Below are 17,261 nucleotides of genomic sequence, written 5' to 3'. Positions count from 1 at the left end.
GAGTCTGGACCCAGGCCTGACACTGGCCTGGCCTGGAGGCTGCGTGCCAATACCGAGGCCTCGGCCCAGAGTCAAGCCCAATGCCAGAGCCTGGCCTGGAGACTGGGTCCCGACACCTGGGCCTCAGCCTAGGCCAGAGCCCGAACCCAGGCCAGATGCCACGGCCCAGCCTAGGGGCCTGGAGACCAGGTCCTGACGCTGGGGCCTCGACCCAGACCCAAGCTTAAGGCCAGACTCAGGCCCAATACCAGGGCCTAGCTTGGAGGCTGGGTCCCAATGCCTGGGCCTCGGCTTAGGGTCAGGCCCAGGCCCAGAGCCCAGGCCTCGGAGCAGGTCTGATGTTCTCTTCTTTTTCTTCTTCAACTGTCGCCGCCTGCTGGAGTTGTTCCAGAGTTAACACTGGCGCATTCACCCCAGTGGCCGGCACCATTTTGAATTATAGCAATGTATGGCAATGTACAATCACTGCTTAATACACATATGCTCCACATATGCTCCACATGCATGTTGTATAAGGTTTCTTTTCTCTGTTTCTTTGCTGATCACCTCTGACCCAGTAACTCACAGGTTAGATGGTTCATCAAAGCCTGGTTGAATTGTTTCAACAAACCTTTTTGAAGAAATGCGAGAAAGATTCCAAAATATTTCTTTCACAGTTTTGAAAATTTCACTTGGGATTTCATTTGAATTGGCTGAGTCTTTTCACATTTTTTGAAAATCAGAATCTCATTTTTCAAATTTCTTTGAAATTTTCCCCAAATTCATTAGATTTTTTTTTGCTGGCTGATCTAGGGAAAATCCAAAAGTTCCATCAAGCAAAAACCAGGCTGAAATTTGCCTGATTTGAGTTTGAATTGTTCCCATTTCTCTAGTCACTTGCTTGCTCTATGAATGACCCTGCTGGACAGACTTTACCCCTGAGGACGGTTTCACTGCCAGCTGACCACAATGTGACCATCAGGAGAAAGGCAAGGTTCTTGTTATGAAGAAACTGCCCATTTATTTTAGGTTAAAATAAAGATAATTTGCCTTATTTTAATGATCTGGCCCTTATTCTTTGCCTTTTAAGGTGGGGGAGGAGGAGGAAGTGAAAGGGTCAGAAGCGGGATCCCTGATCAGGCTGACCACAGACCTGGTAATAGTCATACCAGTCCCCCTCTGGAAAACTCCCCGGTCCAAATGTGCCACAACTCAGCCTTCCAGGGCTAACCTAGGATTTGAACTTGTGCAGAGCGAGCCCCATTAAAGATGTAATTTGTTGATCCAGGGCTTGCTACAGTCTCCCTGCAGATTCACATCCGCTTTCTTTATGGCCTCGTAAAGTCCTAGCCGAGAGGCCGATTTGGAAAACAAACTGCCTAGGGCTGACAGATAATTAGATACAGGGGACATATTATATGCCTTTGCATATCAATGGACTTGCAGCCCTGTTAGTTCATCAGAAGTTTAGGCTGGAGGAGGAGTAGGTAGGTCTGACACAGCTGGATTTATATTAATGCACAGAGATAACGGCCTAAGGTCTCAATTCCTCTCTGCTCTGAGTTGCTAATATTGGATGGGCCATCAGGCTGGAAGGGGAAATTAATAATAATTATATATATATATATATATATATATGTTTTTTAATATGTATATCCATATATATAAAATAAATTTCCCCTTCCAGCCTGATGGCCCATATACTGTATATATATATATATATATGTTTATTAAATATATGTTTTTTTACACTGATTGCCTGCTTTCTCCCTGCCTACCTACCAACAGAAAAGACATTTCAGTTTTATGGATATATATATATTCTACACGTTTTTATTATTATAAAGAGCCATCAGTATACACAGCACTGTACATTCACAGAACAGTTATTCATTTATAAAAGAGGCAACTTTCAGAGGGATTTGTGTGGGTAAATGGGTGTGGGCGCTTACCTGTGGAATCCCCTTCCCTTTGAAAATTGCCCTCCCCCCTCTGGCGGGGGGGGGGGGGGGAGGGTGGCAGGACGGCCGAAAAATGCACCAGGATTTCCTTTTAATGTATACCTGCAAAGCATTTCCCTTTAAAAAAATCAGCTTGCAAACCATCCAAGGGCACTGAAAATTGTCTTCAAAGTGCAATTGTTGTTTCATTACCCGCCGGTGCCAATGTCACCCACCCCCCAGGCAGAGTGATTCAGGTGCACATCAGCTTTCCCACTTGCTGAGGTGCAAACTAGTGGGACTAGTTAAGGGGAGGAACCAGTGAGAGCTTCACGTGCATGCCTTTGGTCTCAGAATCAGAAATGAGAAGAGAACGGTGTCATCCTACAAACTGCTAGCAGAGTATTTTGGAAGAAGGCTTCGATGGCACTGCTGCCTGTTGCTTTTGGTGACACGTGTCGGCAGGGTCTTACCACCTTCCCCACAGGACCGGCGCAACCACTAAGCGAACTAAGCGGTCGCCTAGGGCACCAACCAGTAGGGGGCGGCAAAGAGCAGCCAAGTGGGGGCCGCAAGCGGAGCCTATTCTGCTCACGGCTGAGAAGAGTAGAGACTTGGCGGGCCGTGAGCGGAGCCCATCCCGTTCGCAGCCGAGAGAAGACTCAACAACAGCGAGTGGTGACTCTGTTTGTGTGTGTGTGTATGAGATAGAGAGAGGGAGCCTGTGTGAGGGAGCGAGAGTGCATGTGTGTGTGTGTGAGAAAGGGAACCTGTGTAAGGGTGTGTGTGCCAGAGAAAGAGGGAAGCTGTGTGAAGGGGAGTGTTTGTGCAAGAGATAGAATGTCTGTATGAGGGGGTGAATGAGAGAGAGATGAGGGAAGGTTTGTGTGTGTGTGTGTATGAGAGAGAGGGAGTGAGAGGGTCTGTGAGTGAGAGGGTCTGTGTGTGTGTGCGAGAGAGCAATGGTGTTAGTGAGAGGGAAGGATCCTGTGTAAGGGTACGTGTGTGAAAGAGACAAGGAACCTAAGTGTGTGTGTGAGAGAAGGGTCCTGTCTGAGTGAGTAAGGGCATGTGTATGTGAGGGAGAGAGGGTGTGAGAGTGAGAGAGCATATGTGTGTGTCTAGTAGAGTGTGCATGTGTGGGAGAGCCTGTGTAAGTTTGTGTGTGAGAAAAAACAAACATGTATAGTTATGTGTGTGTGTATGAGAGAAAGAAGAAAGTTTGTTCACAACAACCCCTTCTCCCCACCCCATCAGCTAATCCATGACAATCTCAGGGCATCTTGAAATCAAAAGTTCCCAGATAGTTTTGTTAGTTGTATTCATTGGGTGTTAATAGTTGATGTGTTTGCTGTTTTTCAATTTTTGTTTTGAAGCTGGAACTTTTTTTTTTTAATTTTTACTTATTAGATGTCACTTTTGTCTACTATTATGAAATATTCCTTTTACTAGTATGGTTTTACTATTATTAATGTTTTATGTTTCTTCATTTTATTGTTGTATATTTTTTACTTGTGTGTTTGGGCCGGGAAGGCTGCGGCCGGGGCTGGGGCCTGGACCCTGGGGTGGGAGGCAAGGTAGAAGGTTTGCCTAAGGCGCCTACTACCCTTGCACCGGACCTGCTTTGCCACTACAGATTCCTGTTATATCATTTAGTGTCTTTACCTCTAATCAGTCCTATAATCCTGACTGCCAGCGAGCCCCAAAGAGTTAACCTGTGAAGTTTGGGAGGTGGGAGGAGAATTGGCACAGAATGAAAATGAGTTGCCAGTGACCTTTTCTGTCTTCCCTTTCTCTCCACATTACTGAAAGCCTGTTTTATTTTTCCGGGGCCTTGTTTTGTAAAGTACTTGGTCACTGAACTGGAGCTGGTAAGGACAAGAGGAGAAACGAGTGAAGGCTGGAAAGTGCTGTGCTGTGTGTTTGTCTTCGGCAATGTTATAAGCTGTAGGTACAGCGTCTCCTGCTCATGATTTATGGCTCCTGTCGCACAGCAGCAGTGCTTTGTCTGCTCTAGCATGGAGGATGAATGTAGTGCTGTCATAATACCACCACTTCCCCCCTCTCCGCCTTTCTCTCTCTCTCATCTATCTCTCTCCTTTCCTTTTGTATCTCTCTCTCTCTCTCTCTCCTTTCCCTTTCCTGCTTCTCCTGCTCTCCTCCCTCCCCACTCTGTCCATCTCTTTGTCTCTTCGCCATTCTCCTTTTCCTAACCCTGCCCTTTTCGGCTTCTTCCCATCCTCCCTCCCTCTTGCTTTCCATCACTGCTCTTCCCTATCTCCCTTCACTTTTCTGTATCCCCACCTCTACTTTCTCCATCCTCCCCCCCCCCCCCCGTTCCACCTCTCTCTTTTCTGCACAGTCTCCCCCCATTTCTATTCCAGTTTGGGCTTGAAAAGCCACCCTTTTCCCCAAGGAATTCAAAACAGCTCACAAGTATAATAATGTCACAATATAAAACAATGAAATACCTCACAGCAAATACAAAAAATATAAAGTAATACAGTTATTATAAAAAAAAAAATTAATACCCAACCTCCTGTCCCAGTGATTTCAACCCATGACCTTAACAATCTTTCAGAAACCTGAACTGCAGTCATGTACATTTCTCTGCAAGCAGGAACCGGAGCACTGCTGTATGGTTCAATATTTGGACAGCAGGCACCCGAAATCAGAATGAATGGTAAGAACACTCCTTCCTTTCTCTGCTCCCAGCCTTCGAACACCACCTCTGCTCTCCCCACCCGTCCAGGAGTGGGTAATGAGTGACTTCCTTGGGCAGTGAGCCAGCAGACGGGGAGGGGGCTGCAGTCATGTCACACACCACTCTTTCGAGTCAATCTACCTGCTTGTGAGCCCCAAAGGCAGCTATGACGCCAACTCATTTTCTTGACTGGCAGGATGAGTTCCCTGCTTGAATTTGTTACATAAATCTGTTTTCTTACATCGCTTCAAGTTTTTGTTTTTTTTTTTTCACGAGGAAGTTTCCTTTCCTCAGGAGCATGTCTGTGTGCTGTGAATGACACGGTGCTGGACCAGCCTGGGGTCCTCATTGCTTCCAGGCTCGGGATTGGTTGGGGGCTGAGGATGCTGTGAAGGTGGCGCCACCCAGTCTCTGGACGGAGAGGCGTTCAGTGGGGATACCTAGTGGCCCAGATTTAGGATCCATGATTGCAGGGTTCTGGAAGGAGCCCCGGTGCAGGGTTGCCAGCCTAGGATCGTCACTGCAATAATGGGATTAAAGTAAGTCAGGAGGGGGGTGAAGAAAATCCCTGGATATTTGCAAAAGGAAGCTCATGGTTCCAGGGATCCAGCTCTGGTTCCGACTGAGCCGGAAGCCAAAAGCAGCAGGAGGAAACTGTTGGGACAAAATAAAACCACACACGAATAACGGCACTACTACCAAAACTATGCTTGAAATGATTCTGCTAGCTAAAATAAAGTCATCTTTTTTATTCTGATGCTCCTTTGCATTCTTGAAGGCATTAGCACTGAAGTGTTTGAAAGTTCCTCCTACTTAGCTGGGCCCCACAATTATAAATTAAAGAAACTGGGGGTGTTGCCGTGCTGATCATTATCAAAATCTCACAACCCCCCCCCCCGTAACAGGTGGCATATGAATAGCGATAATAGTGGTCTCGTATATATATATATATATATATAGATATACTTTAAAAAATCTTCTGCAAAATGAGGCAAACTGGAAGAAAGAAACTGATATTTTGAGCACTCTACAAGGACATTTAGTCTTTATTAAATGCCTCCTATTTTCCCACATTTGTTAGTTAAAAGGCAAAGAAAACAAAAACAGTTGAATCCTGTGTTGAACACCATCATCTGCAAACCCAGTATGAAACATGAAATACATTTAGTAACTGGTTGCTCAGATTACGGTCATAAATCCAGTTGAAATATTCTTTTAAATTCCTGCTTTCAGTTCGCTCACCACTTCCGATTTGAACTTGTTTTTATTTCTTTCTGCTGAAATTTGGCGGACAGAATCTCCTTGCCAGGCCCTGTAACACTGTCAGCTTTCAAAAAAATCTGTTCAGTGGTTTTCAGGAAGGAGGCTTGTGAAAAACATTGAGTTCTTTCCCATTTTTTCAAAAGGCTTTTTTTTTTTCCAGAAATTTGTTTTGCATTGATTTGGGCCAGAAACCATCTGGGATTGAAGGAAAAAAAGAAAAAAAGCACCAGACCTGGAACACCAGGAGAGGTTGGCCCAAGATGGGTAATTCAGGTGTTTGGGTTTTTTTAACTTCTTTCAAGTTTGAGAAATTTGGAATTGCTATTGTAGTCTTGGCATGCTCCCTAGGAAACAAAAAAAGGAAATCACGCTGGTCTTTCAGATTTAGAAGAGCCATCATGCTGATGGTAAATGGGTGTGGTGTTTTATATATTTCTCCCAAAAAAAAAAGGTTCTGTCTTTATTTCCTATAACTGTGGGATGTTCTTATGGAAGGTTGACTATTTATGATGTCATTTGTGAGTGCCAGCGGGTATGGAGTTATGGGTCATGGCAGTGGTGGCTTTGGGGCTGTATCTTTCCTGAATTTTGTCTGCTTAGCTTGTGGGCCTAATACATTCCTTCCATTGCAAGGTGATTTGGGGGGCCCACTAGAGTCATAACCTTAATAATCTGTTTGTATTCTGCAGTATAAATTATCTCTCTAATAATCTCTCATGCATTGCATTCAAAAAAAGGTTTCACAGCCAAACGTTAGCAAAATGTGACAAAATGTTATTGCTTTAAAATGTTATATATTTGCAAAAACCATAAATGCCCAGTCATAGTATTGTATGGGCCTCTTTGCTTGTACTGATCTCCTGAGCAGGTGACCTAAGAAATTACTGTCTTCAAGGGTTTGAAGTGGGCTTTATGAATTCAGCCTGCAAAAGGTGTTCTCCCATTTTGTGCCTACAGGTTATATATATAATTTATTTTTTTTTGTAAACTGAGGCCCCCATGGGGTGCCGGGTCAGATTAAGTGTCCTTTGTAAGCAGAAGGTGGTCCCTAGGACATTTGAAAATAGAAAGGTCTTCAAATCAGTAGGAAGTTAATCTGAAAATCCAAGAGTTGTTAAAGTCGCCTCCCCTCACCCACTGCCAGCTTTAATATATTTTATTTGCATTGTTGGAACTTAACAGAGGAGCAGATTTTCTGTTGATCTTGGCTTGGGTTTCCACAGGCTGTTTAGAAATCTGACACTCCCTTGCCTTCTCCCCATTAAACTGCCAGCAATCCTTGTTGCTTTCAGTCCGCGGCAGAGTCATGCGAGCCTGGGAAGAACGAGTACCTTTCACTTCTGTTGACTGTTGGCTGCTTGGAATTGGGAAGGCAGAGTTAAAAGCAAGCTGATGCAGGAGCCTGTGGCCCCAGTGACATCCTCCCGTTTCTCAGAGCTGTGGCTTGTTTGGGAAGTGGATAGCATGTGCAGGGCACAGCTCCTCCGAGTGTGCAAAGCTTCCTATGAATTATAGAGGTCGTCATATGCGTCATCGAAGTCCCTGGGCACAGGATGGTGAAGTAATAACTCGGACTTTCAACCTCATACCCACATTTTGAATGAGTCTTAGAAAGGCAAACACTGGCAGCTGGAACAGATGGTCTTATGGCTGCGGATCCTGTCTAAAGTATTAGGTGCCAGGTAAAAACAAGTGCAGTGAGTGATTGGCTTTAGCCAGTTCCACAGCTCAGCTGTTCCAGGCCTAACAATAATGTGAGCTAGAAGCTTGTAGAGGTTTTATTTCTGGTGTGCTTTGTTACATCTCTGTTTTAATTGAGCTATAGATTGAACCCAAAAAGAGTAGTCAGTTCATCTTCTCACCATTTTTTTAACCTCTTTCCCTCAGTCGTATCCAATTATTTTCAGTGGGGGAAATTGCTCCCCACCCCCCATATTGCAAATCTTCCTATTCAGAAAGTGAGAATAATGGTGAAGGGGAGCTGGGAGGACTGACCATCACTATTATATCTTTAGGAATAAGGCCACTAGAAGCTAACATTAATTTTATCTAGGGGTGTTCCCCCCCCAGTATATTTTATGTAAGAGCAGATACACTCTGTAATACAAGACAGCAAATTTGCATGAAATGAGCACATCCTGCTGTGGTCAGTCAGGTTACCTGCCCTCCAACTGGATATAGTTTGTTTATATTAGAAATACTTAAGAGGGTTCACTGTCTGACTCTGACACACCTAGACTGCATGCTTGAGACCTGAGGCCAAAGATTGAGTGATTCAAGCAGAGTTATCAGGGGACCTGCTGTGGCAGCCAGGCAAAACATGATCTGGGCTACTGTAATCTTTGGCTGGCTGCGGGAAGGTCCCACAACCCGTACCTCACACCGCAGCATGAACACCACCATCATCAGACTCCCTCCCGGACGCACATACATCAGCTCCAGCCTTGAAGGCTCCACAGCAGGAAACAGCAGCAGGCACCAGGAGATGACATCAATGTGGGATGGGCATTTAAACCCCCAGCTGTGCTCCCAGCTGCCGCTTCAGCGACTGGTCCTCTTGCTCCTGTAGTGCGTGTTGCTGTTGCTCTCTGTGCTTGCCTTGCCTCCCTATCATTGCCCTGCCTTGCCTTGCCTGTCCCTGCCATGTCTTGGTCCCCTGTTCTTGTCCACCTGTCTGCTCTGCTTGACTTCTCGTATTGACCCTGGCTTCGGACCCTGACTACTCTCCTGGCTTGCTGCCTGCCCTGACTTTAGCTTTGACCTCGGCACTGATTGACTTCTGCCTGCTCCAAGCTTGGCCTGGACCAGGATACTGCATACTCGCTGCCCGCCCTGACCTCGGCCTGTTACTCAGCTTCACCTGACTACTCTTTGCAGAACAGTCACCCAAGCCCAGGAACCCAAGGGCTCAACCCTTGGGGACTGGGGCTGGTGTAGGTGAAGCCCTAGATCCAGCCCTCGGGAGAGCATGGCCCCCTGCTGCCTGAACCTCGCCACAGCCCAAAGGCTCACACCCATGACAGAGATCTGTGCTTTCTCTGTCACTGTGACAGCACAATAGAGAGGTAAAAATGGACAGATTGGGTGGACCTGATCTGCTGACATCTTTTATGTTCCTGTATTTCCATCACTGTGAAGTTATCGTTACCACTCAGCCAGAAAGCAGCTTCCTCTGAGCTCATTCACACCCCTTAAAAAGCCCCTTGTAAAACAAATCAGTGATTGTTTTGCTCACTGGGAAGCAGCTTTTCATGGGTGTTGTGTTTATACGCCCACCGTTCAAACCCATGGTCCATACGCCAACCAAATTTTCATGGACACATTTTGTTGTACAACATTCTCTCATGTCTGGTGTTAGTAATGCAGTTTATTGATTTATGTTTTTAATTACAATAACAACCTGAGAGCAGTAACACTGGACTTCTTCTTGACCTTCTGTCTTGCCTTACAGTCTCCCCCCCCCCCCCCCCCGAGAGATGTCTGTGTGTACGTCTTCCAATTGTTGGGCCTTGTGGCTCACACTAGGGCCTGCTCGATGTGCTAATGAATGAGAACAGAGGCAAAGGCAGGGCCTCTTTCAGGGCCATCCTCTCAGAAATCCCAAAAGGGTGCTGACAAGCTCCATGTGATGAGGGCCAGGCTGAGCCAGTCCTGGTTTTACCTCCGTGTATCTCTGGGCTTTTAACGCCACTTTCTGTACAGCAGAAACTACAATTCCAGAGATGCAATGTGGGTAAAATCAAAACTGGTCCACCTCCCAGATGTCACGGAGCCTGTTGGTAAACGGCAGGCCTACATTTAAACCATTCAGTCATCCAAGAAAATAAAGGTTTAGTAATGACCGTGCAAGCAGCTGCCTAATTCAGGGCCTCTTGTGGAGAGAAAGCTCAGAACGAAATGTGTCCTAGGTGGAAGAATTTAGTTTATTTTCTCATGTGAAATAAAAATGACCTTTAGAAGTTTTCCTTTCCGTGGGAGCCTTCAAAGGCCTGACTTTAAAATCACATCCCTCACAGCCAAAGTGCCTCGCCTGCAATTTAATTACAGCAAACAGTTTGCAAAGCACCTGGTAATTAAAAATAAACAATTAATACAGGCACCTGGTAATTAAGGATGCAGGGCAATGGGGAAATGGACCACATATCAACATTTCCAGGCTCCTTAAAACAGAGACTGGGAAAGAGAAATAGGGCATTCCTTTGAATGGATTGGCGTGAAAAAAAGGGTAGCGAGCCCCACTTCTCAGTCACCATAAACTGGGGCTACTTGGCAAAGGTAAAGAAGCCATGAACCAGCGCCATTGTATGCAATTAACCATCATGAATAGGGGGAGGGGGGTCACAAGGGAAGGAGGGGGGTAAATAATGAGGGCTAAAAAATATATTTTTTCCTAGCAAGGGTGCTGGAAAAATGGAACAGGCAAAACTGGCATTGGTTTTAAAGAAGGATCTTTAGTGCTGGGAAAACAGCCTTTCATGTTGGCCCCTGACCGAATCAACTCCTGTTTCACCTGTTTCAGACTCAAAAGGCCTCAATGCCTGCACTGATGGTGGCAGAACCAAAAACAGAGACATTATGACTAAAAGAAACAGTTGATTTATTGATTACCCTTCCGGGAGTGTCCCTCCTTTCACTATCCATGGACATCAGGATGCCTTGTTAAGTCTGAGGACGTGGACCTCCGTCCCTGTGCATTCTGGGATCTGCTCGTGCCTTTCATCTTGTGGGGACAGAAGAAGATTGCATTTGACAGAGATCCTGGAGACATCTAGGGAAGAAACAGTGAACCGTGCAACCCTGTTTGCTTCCTTTGTCCTGGAATCAATTCGGGAGTGGTTCTTAAGCTGATTTTCAGTAACGGGGAATTTCTGTTTCATGGACACACAGAGTGAATGAGTTTCCGGACCTATTTCCTGTTACTCAAACGTTGCGTAAAAAATTTCATTTGTTACGCCCACGGGCAAATGTGATTGGGGCAATTTTCTATTTAAAATTCCCCTGTTCATATATTCTTAAGTATGGTGGGAACCCTTGTGTCTATACTGATCCTGAGCATTTGAAGATTTTTTTTCAGGGGAAGTCTCCCGCTCATGGGGAAGGAGCTTCAGGAGTTGTAAGTTAAGGGGGTAGTGAAGGATGGGAAGAGACAGTTTTGCTGTGGTGCTTGCAATCTTACTTCTTATCTCTCGTGGTGGTTACTAGCCCCCCTCTTAATGCTGGACTTGAGTATCACATATCTCTTGGGATTTTGTTTTATTTCTATGGAAATGGGGGTTTTTTTGTAAATAAATAAATAATTGCAATATGTGAATGTATTTCCGAGTTTTTATTTTCCATGCTAACAACTGAAACATGTCATAAATACAAAATAAAAAAAAAATGGAGATTGAAAAACCCAGAATGCTTTTGAGAGAATGGAGGACAGGAACAAACATTTCAGATACTTCTGGAGCTTTCTGCTCGCTCTACTCCGAGTTGCCGGGTTCCAAGAGGGCCCGTTTTGTGCCACTAAAATCATCGCTCTGCTGCACCTGACTTGGCCATGACAGCCTCCTCCTAATCTAGATCCGCTTGTCTTCTGCAGCTGTGGGTTTCACTTTTGTTTTCAGTGTTGTTCTACAGGTCATCCAAGGAGCCAGGTTGGGGTGGCAGAGAGCAACCTTAGCCTTCATCAGTTCTGATGATTAATAGCTCAGAGAGATGTAAAAAAAATGTGCACCAGCATATAGCACTGAAGTTAAAACTACTCAACTGTTCTTCAGTCACTGCAAAAATATAGCTAACTCAGCATGGATAAACTCAACATAATATTCTCTGCCATCAATGTAGAAGTCCATTTTCAAAAACAATTAGCCAGCTAATTCAGAAGTTAGCTGATTAACTCAGAAGTTAGCCAGCTAAATGAATATTTGAGACCTGATTTACTAAAGGTTTTTACCATAGACCCAAAATGGGAGGAAAGCCTTAATGAATCTGGCCCTAATTTAGGGGCGTTCCGAGAGTGTAAATGGGAGGAGCTGACTTAGCTGGCTAAGTTAACCGGCTGACTGCAATATTCAGAGTTAACTGGATGATTTAGCTGGCTAACTTCTGATTGGCCCAAAGAGCTGTCCGAAAGTTAGGTGGCTATAGTTAGCTGGCTAACTTTAAGATAGCCGGCTATATACAATATTGCGGCTGTACTACTGAATATAGCTCCAAAGTTAGCCGGGTAAGTTTATCTGGCCTACTTTGCTATCTGGACTGTGTCTGACTATGGACTTCATATAAAAGATAGCAGAAAAAGACCAAAATGCCCTATCCAGTCTGCCCCGCAGGGTTTTTAGGGTTGTAACTGCCACTGTGCAGATTACCCTCTCGCCTTCTGTTTAGGATTGTAACTGATGCTCTGTGAAGATTGCCCCATGCCTTCTTGGAAGCACAAAGAAGTTATTGCACTGCTACTTAGGGTTGAACTAACACTTTGTGCAGGTTACCTCAGTGCTTCATTACCATCTTCTTGTCAGGTGTGACCTTCTGTGTTTATTCCATGCCTTGTGAATTGTGTTACTGGTTTTGTCTCCAACACATTCTGCAAGAGGCTATTCCAGGTATCCACCACCCTTTCCATGAAAAAATATTTCCTGATGTTATTCCTGATCTATCCCCCTGGAGCTTCATATCATGCATGACTCCTAGTCCTACAGCTTACTTTCCAGTGGAAAAGGTTTGTTTCTTGTGCATTATTAATATCTTTCTGATATTTAAATGTGTTTATCATATCCTCCCTGTGAACCTGGATGATGTAGTAGGCCAGATTGACAAACTAAAGAGGAGCAAATCACTTGGACTGGAGTGTGGCCATTGTAACCCCAATATTTAAAAAGGGCTCCAGGGGCAATCTGGGAAGCTATAGACCAGTGAGCCTGACTTCAGTGCTGGGAAAAATAGTGGAAACTATTCTCACGATCAAAATCGTAGAGCTTATAGAAAGACATGGTTTAGTGGAACACAATCAGCATGGATTTACCCAAGGGAAGTCTTGCCTCACAAATCTGCTTCATTTTTTGGTAGGGGTTAATAAAAATGTGGATAAAGGTGAAGCGGTAGATGTAGTGTATTTGGATTTTCAAAAGGCATCTGGCAAAGTCCCTCATGAGAGGCTTCTAAGAAAACTAAAAAGTCATGGGATAGGAGGCGATGTCCTTTCGTGGATTACAAACTGGTTAAAAAACAGGAAACAGAGAGTAGGATTAAATGGTCAATTTTCTCAGTGGAAAAGGGTAAACAATGGAGTGCCTCAGGGATCTTTACTTGGACCAGTGCTTTTCAATATGGGGTAAATTTTAAAAGCCCCGCACGCATACATCCAGCCGGATGTACGCGCGCAGGGGACTTGCGCGCCGGTGCGCCTATGTTGCATAGGCCGTCGGTGCGCGCAAAGCCCCAGGATGCGCATACGTCCCAGGGCTTTGCTTGGCGGGCGTGTTGGGGCATGTCGAGGACGGCGCGGCATTCGGGGTGTTCCGGGGGCGAGGCTGTGGGCGTGGTGCCGGCCCGGGGGCATTCTGGAGGCCTCCGAAGCAGCCCCTGGGCCGGGGAATGGGGCACAAGCAGCCAGCCGACACGCGCAAGTTACGCCTGCCTTGGGCAGGCGTAACTTTTTTGACAAAGGTAGGGGGGGGGGGGATTTAGTTAGGGATGGGGGGTGGGTTAGATAGGGAAAGGGAGGGGAAGACAGGGGGGCCAGAAAAAAAGTTCCCTTCAAGGCCACTCTGTTTTCGGAGCGACTTTGAAGGGAACGGGGAAAGCCATCGGTGCTCCCCTCGGGCTCGGCGTGCACATGTGTGCACCTCCTTGCGTGCGCTGACCCCGGATTTTATAACATGCGCACGGCAGCGCGAACAAATCTACGCTCACACGTACGTTTTAAGATCTGCCCCTATATTTATAAATGATCTAGAAAGGAATATGACGAGTGAGATTATCAAATTTGCAGATGATACAAAATTATTCAGAGTAGTTAAATCATAAGCGGATTGTGATAAATTGCAGGAGGAACTTGCATGGCTGAAAGATTGGGCATCCAAATGGCTGATGAAATTTAATGTGGACAAGTGCAAGGTAATGCATATAGGGAAAAATAACCCTTGCTGTAGTTACACGATGTTAGGTTCCATATTAGGAGCTACTACCCAGGAGAAAGATCTAGGCATCATAGTGGATAATACTTTAAAATCGTCGGCTCAGTGTGCTGTGGTGGTCAAAAAAGCAAACAGAATGTTAGGAATTATTATTAAGGGAATGGTGAATAAAATGGGTAAATGTGAATTGGTTATTTACTTTTTCAGATAATAGGACTAGGGGGGCACTCCATGAAGTTAGCAAGTAGCACATTTAAAACTAATCGGAGAAAATTCTTTTTTACTCAATGCACAATAAAGCTCTGGAATTTGTTGCCAGAGGATGTGGTTAGTGCAGTTAGTGTAGCTGGGTTCAAAAAGGTTTGGAGAAGTTTTTGGAGAAGTCCATTAACTGCTATTGATCAAGTTGACTTAGGGAATAGCTACTGCTATTATTGGCATCAGTTACAAGGGATCTACTTAGTGTTTGGGTAATTGCCAGGTACTTGTAGCCTGGATTGGCCTCTGTTGGAAACAGGATGCTGGGATTGGTGGATCCTTGGTCTGACCCAGTATGGTAAAAAAACAGAAAAACAAACTAAAGAGTTCTTTGCTTGTTGACCAACCGAGGTTTGGTGGCCAGATAACTAAATGTCATATTGGTAAAAACCAATAAGGTAGATGTGCAGAGATGGTTTCCCACCCTTTCTGAAGAAAGCATTTCAGATATCCCAGAAAACTCACATCTTTAAATATTCCTTAGGCCTTCTGTATTTTTATGGCTCATTTCTACTGAAGTACTTTGCTGGTTTAATGTTGGTTAATAGTACACTGTCTACTCTCCACAGGTAGTTCAGGATGTAAAAGCATGTAATACATGCACACACATATGAATGTTTCTTAACGATTTTAGAGTAAAGGGGTGCACACCAAGTAGAAGAGAAAACAATTGCCTCACCATTATTCTCTGTGCTCTTTGCTGTAGAAAGGTAAGCTCTCCTGGGTCAAAGGTCAAGAGAAGTACAAGAATGTAGACCTGGTTAAGTTAACTTTCTCCTATGTAAACACATCAAGCTTTTTTATCAGCAGACCTCATTGCACTCACTGTAGATTGGGTTACCAGAGGGCTCTGGGGTCATGCCAAAATGAGAGGGTCAGTCTTGGTCAGATAACACCCATCCTGTTATATTCTGGGACTGCCCTGCATTCTGGAACAAATATACAGCACCCAGTTAACTTAGTTATAGGAGTAGCTCCCACCGGCCCCCAAGCTCCCCAAGTACATTGCCTGAAGAATGAACTTAGACGGTCCCAAAAACTTCCATCCGAAAACATTTATCTGTTTTACAATAGGGCGGGCTGGGCTATTACCAGTTCGGTTTTCATAGCACGCACAGTATTGGGGCCTTGCCACACTCCAGTTTGGATGACTTTAGGCATGGGTTTGAAAGTGGCACAAGCCAAATGCATGTGCTACTTGACACTGCAGCAGCATGTGACACAGTGAACGGTCAGATCTTGTTGGAACATCTAAAAAAGTCTTGGGGGACTGCAGACAAAGTTCTCTGCTGGTTTGCCTCTTACCTGACCAATAGATGCTAGCAAGCGTGACCTGGCTTCTCTTGTTCCATTTGGTACCCTATAAATACTGGGGTCCCACAGGGGTCATCGTTCACTGCGACCCTTTGTAACATCTATTTGGCACTGATTTGTAGGGTCTAGGGAGCAATGGAAGTTGGATATTGAATTTATGCGGATGATATCTAGGTTTTTACACCAATATCATCAACGTGGTCAGAGGCTGCATCAGTGGTACAGAATTGTTTGAAGGTGGGGGAACTCTGGTTGTATAACAACAAACTTGCTCTAAATGTTGATAAAACTGAGGTTATAGTGTAATTCCATCTAATGATATCCCTGCAAAGATTAAATTTGAAGACCGTCTAATACCAGTGTCAATGCAGGTGCGGCTCCTTGGTGTGCTACTTGAGCACGATCTTTCAATGCAAGCTCATATTAAATCTATCATAACATCATACTTGTTCAAGCTCTGGATGCTGCAAAAATTAAGACTTTATTTGAATGATAACAATATTTGTGCAGTTTTGCAGGCCCTGGTCCTGACTGGCCTTTATTACTGTAGTTGGCTATATATTGGACTGCCTGTTCCTATGCTTAAATCTTTACAGGTTGTCCAAAATATGGCAGCATGAGTCTTGATAGGAAAATAATCTAAGCGAACCCATTACTCCAGTTCTGAATGCTTTGCACTGGCTCCTGATTTGTTGGAGGATAAAATATAAATGAACTTTTATTGGTGCATATGGTGATTTATTGTGTTAATGTGGTCTTGAAAATCTATAACCTTCAGAGGGTTTTGCGCTCTGTCAGTTGTTGTCTCCTGGACATGCCCTCATCCTGGGTAATGTGCCTGGAAGATACCCATACATGGACTTTTGGAACGGCTGGATCAGTGTTATGGAACTCCCTTCCAGACGTGACAAGGAAAACAGATTGGCTACTGACTCTTAAGCAAAGGCTGAAAACGTACCTATTTGAGCAGGCTTTTGAAAGTGCCTAAGTCTCTCTCGATCTGAAGTGTGAAGAATCCAGTGCTTTATGGCTTTTAGAGGACTGATTATTCGGGCCTAGTGGCTCTATTGGACTTGTGATGGCTGTATGGGTACTTATGTAGCAGTGTAGCTGTTTTGGGACTCATGGAATAATGATGGTTGCAGCAGCAGGTAGATAGAAGTTGGCAATTATATGTCTCTGTGAGCTATATGCTGATTTATGGATGTTGTTTTATGTACAGCACCTAGAACTTTGGAATGTGCAGGTAAGAAGTTATTTAAAGTAAATAAATACATGAATGAATACCCAGATACATTTGCTGGTTCTTTTACAACTAATTATGTTTTGGGTGAGCTAACATATTCCTCCCTCCTCCCATGGAAGCTGCCATTATGCAATCCAGAGTGGAAGGCCTTTCGCCCCAGAGGTGGCCACACGCTTGGTTTTGATGTGCTCTGATTACCAAGCATGCTTGAATTCAGTGGCTGTTTTGATTTCTTCCACTTTCATTGGGAAGCAATCCCAGGCTCCCACTATCCTCTCAGCAAAGAAAGAGATCCTTACAGGTCCGTCCTTTCCTGGTTCGGTGTCCTGGAGCCTGGCCCTTGAGCTTCTAATTCTGTGGAAAACGTGTTCATTGGCTTTTCTAGCAAGAGTTAGGGTCACTGCTGAGATGCAAGGGATGTTAGAAGAGAGAAC

At 44.8% G+C, this 17,261-nt stretch overlaps 1 long non-coding RNA gene across 1 annotated transcript; it reads left to right on the top strand.

The window, feature by feature from the left end:
• The first annotated feature begins 3,714 nt into the window (after positions 1 to 3,714).
• On the top strand, positions 3,715 to 11,154 carry LOC115092691. The gene is made up of 4 exons (XR_003857053.1): positions 3,715 to 3,790; positions 4,501 to 4,602; positions 6,047 to 6,150; positions 10,406 to 11,154. It is a non-coding gene; the product is annotated as an uncharacterized LOC115092691 (long non-coding RNA).
• Positions 11,155 to 17,261: the final 6,107 nt, after the last annotated feature.

The sequence above is a fragment of the Rhinatrema bivittatum genome, chromosome 5 (assembly GCF_901001135.1).
Source record: "Rhinatrema bivittatum chromosome 5, aRhiBiv1.1, whole genome shotgun sequence".
NCBI lineage: Eukaryota > Metazoa > Chordata > Amphibia > Gymnophiona > Rhinatrematidae > Rhinatrema > Rhinatrema bivittatum.
The sequence above is the reverse complement of the archived record's forward strand: the minus strand, read 5'-3'. Positions and strand labels throughout refer to the sequence as shown.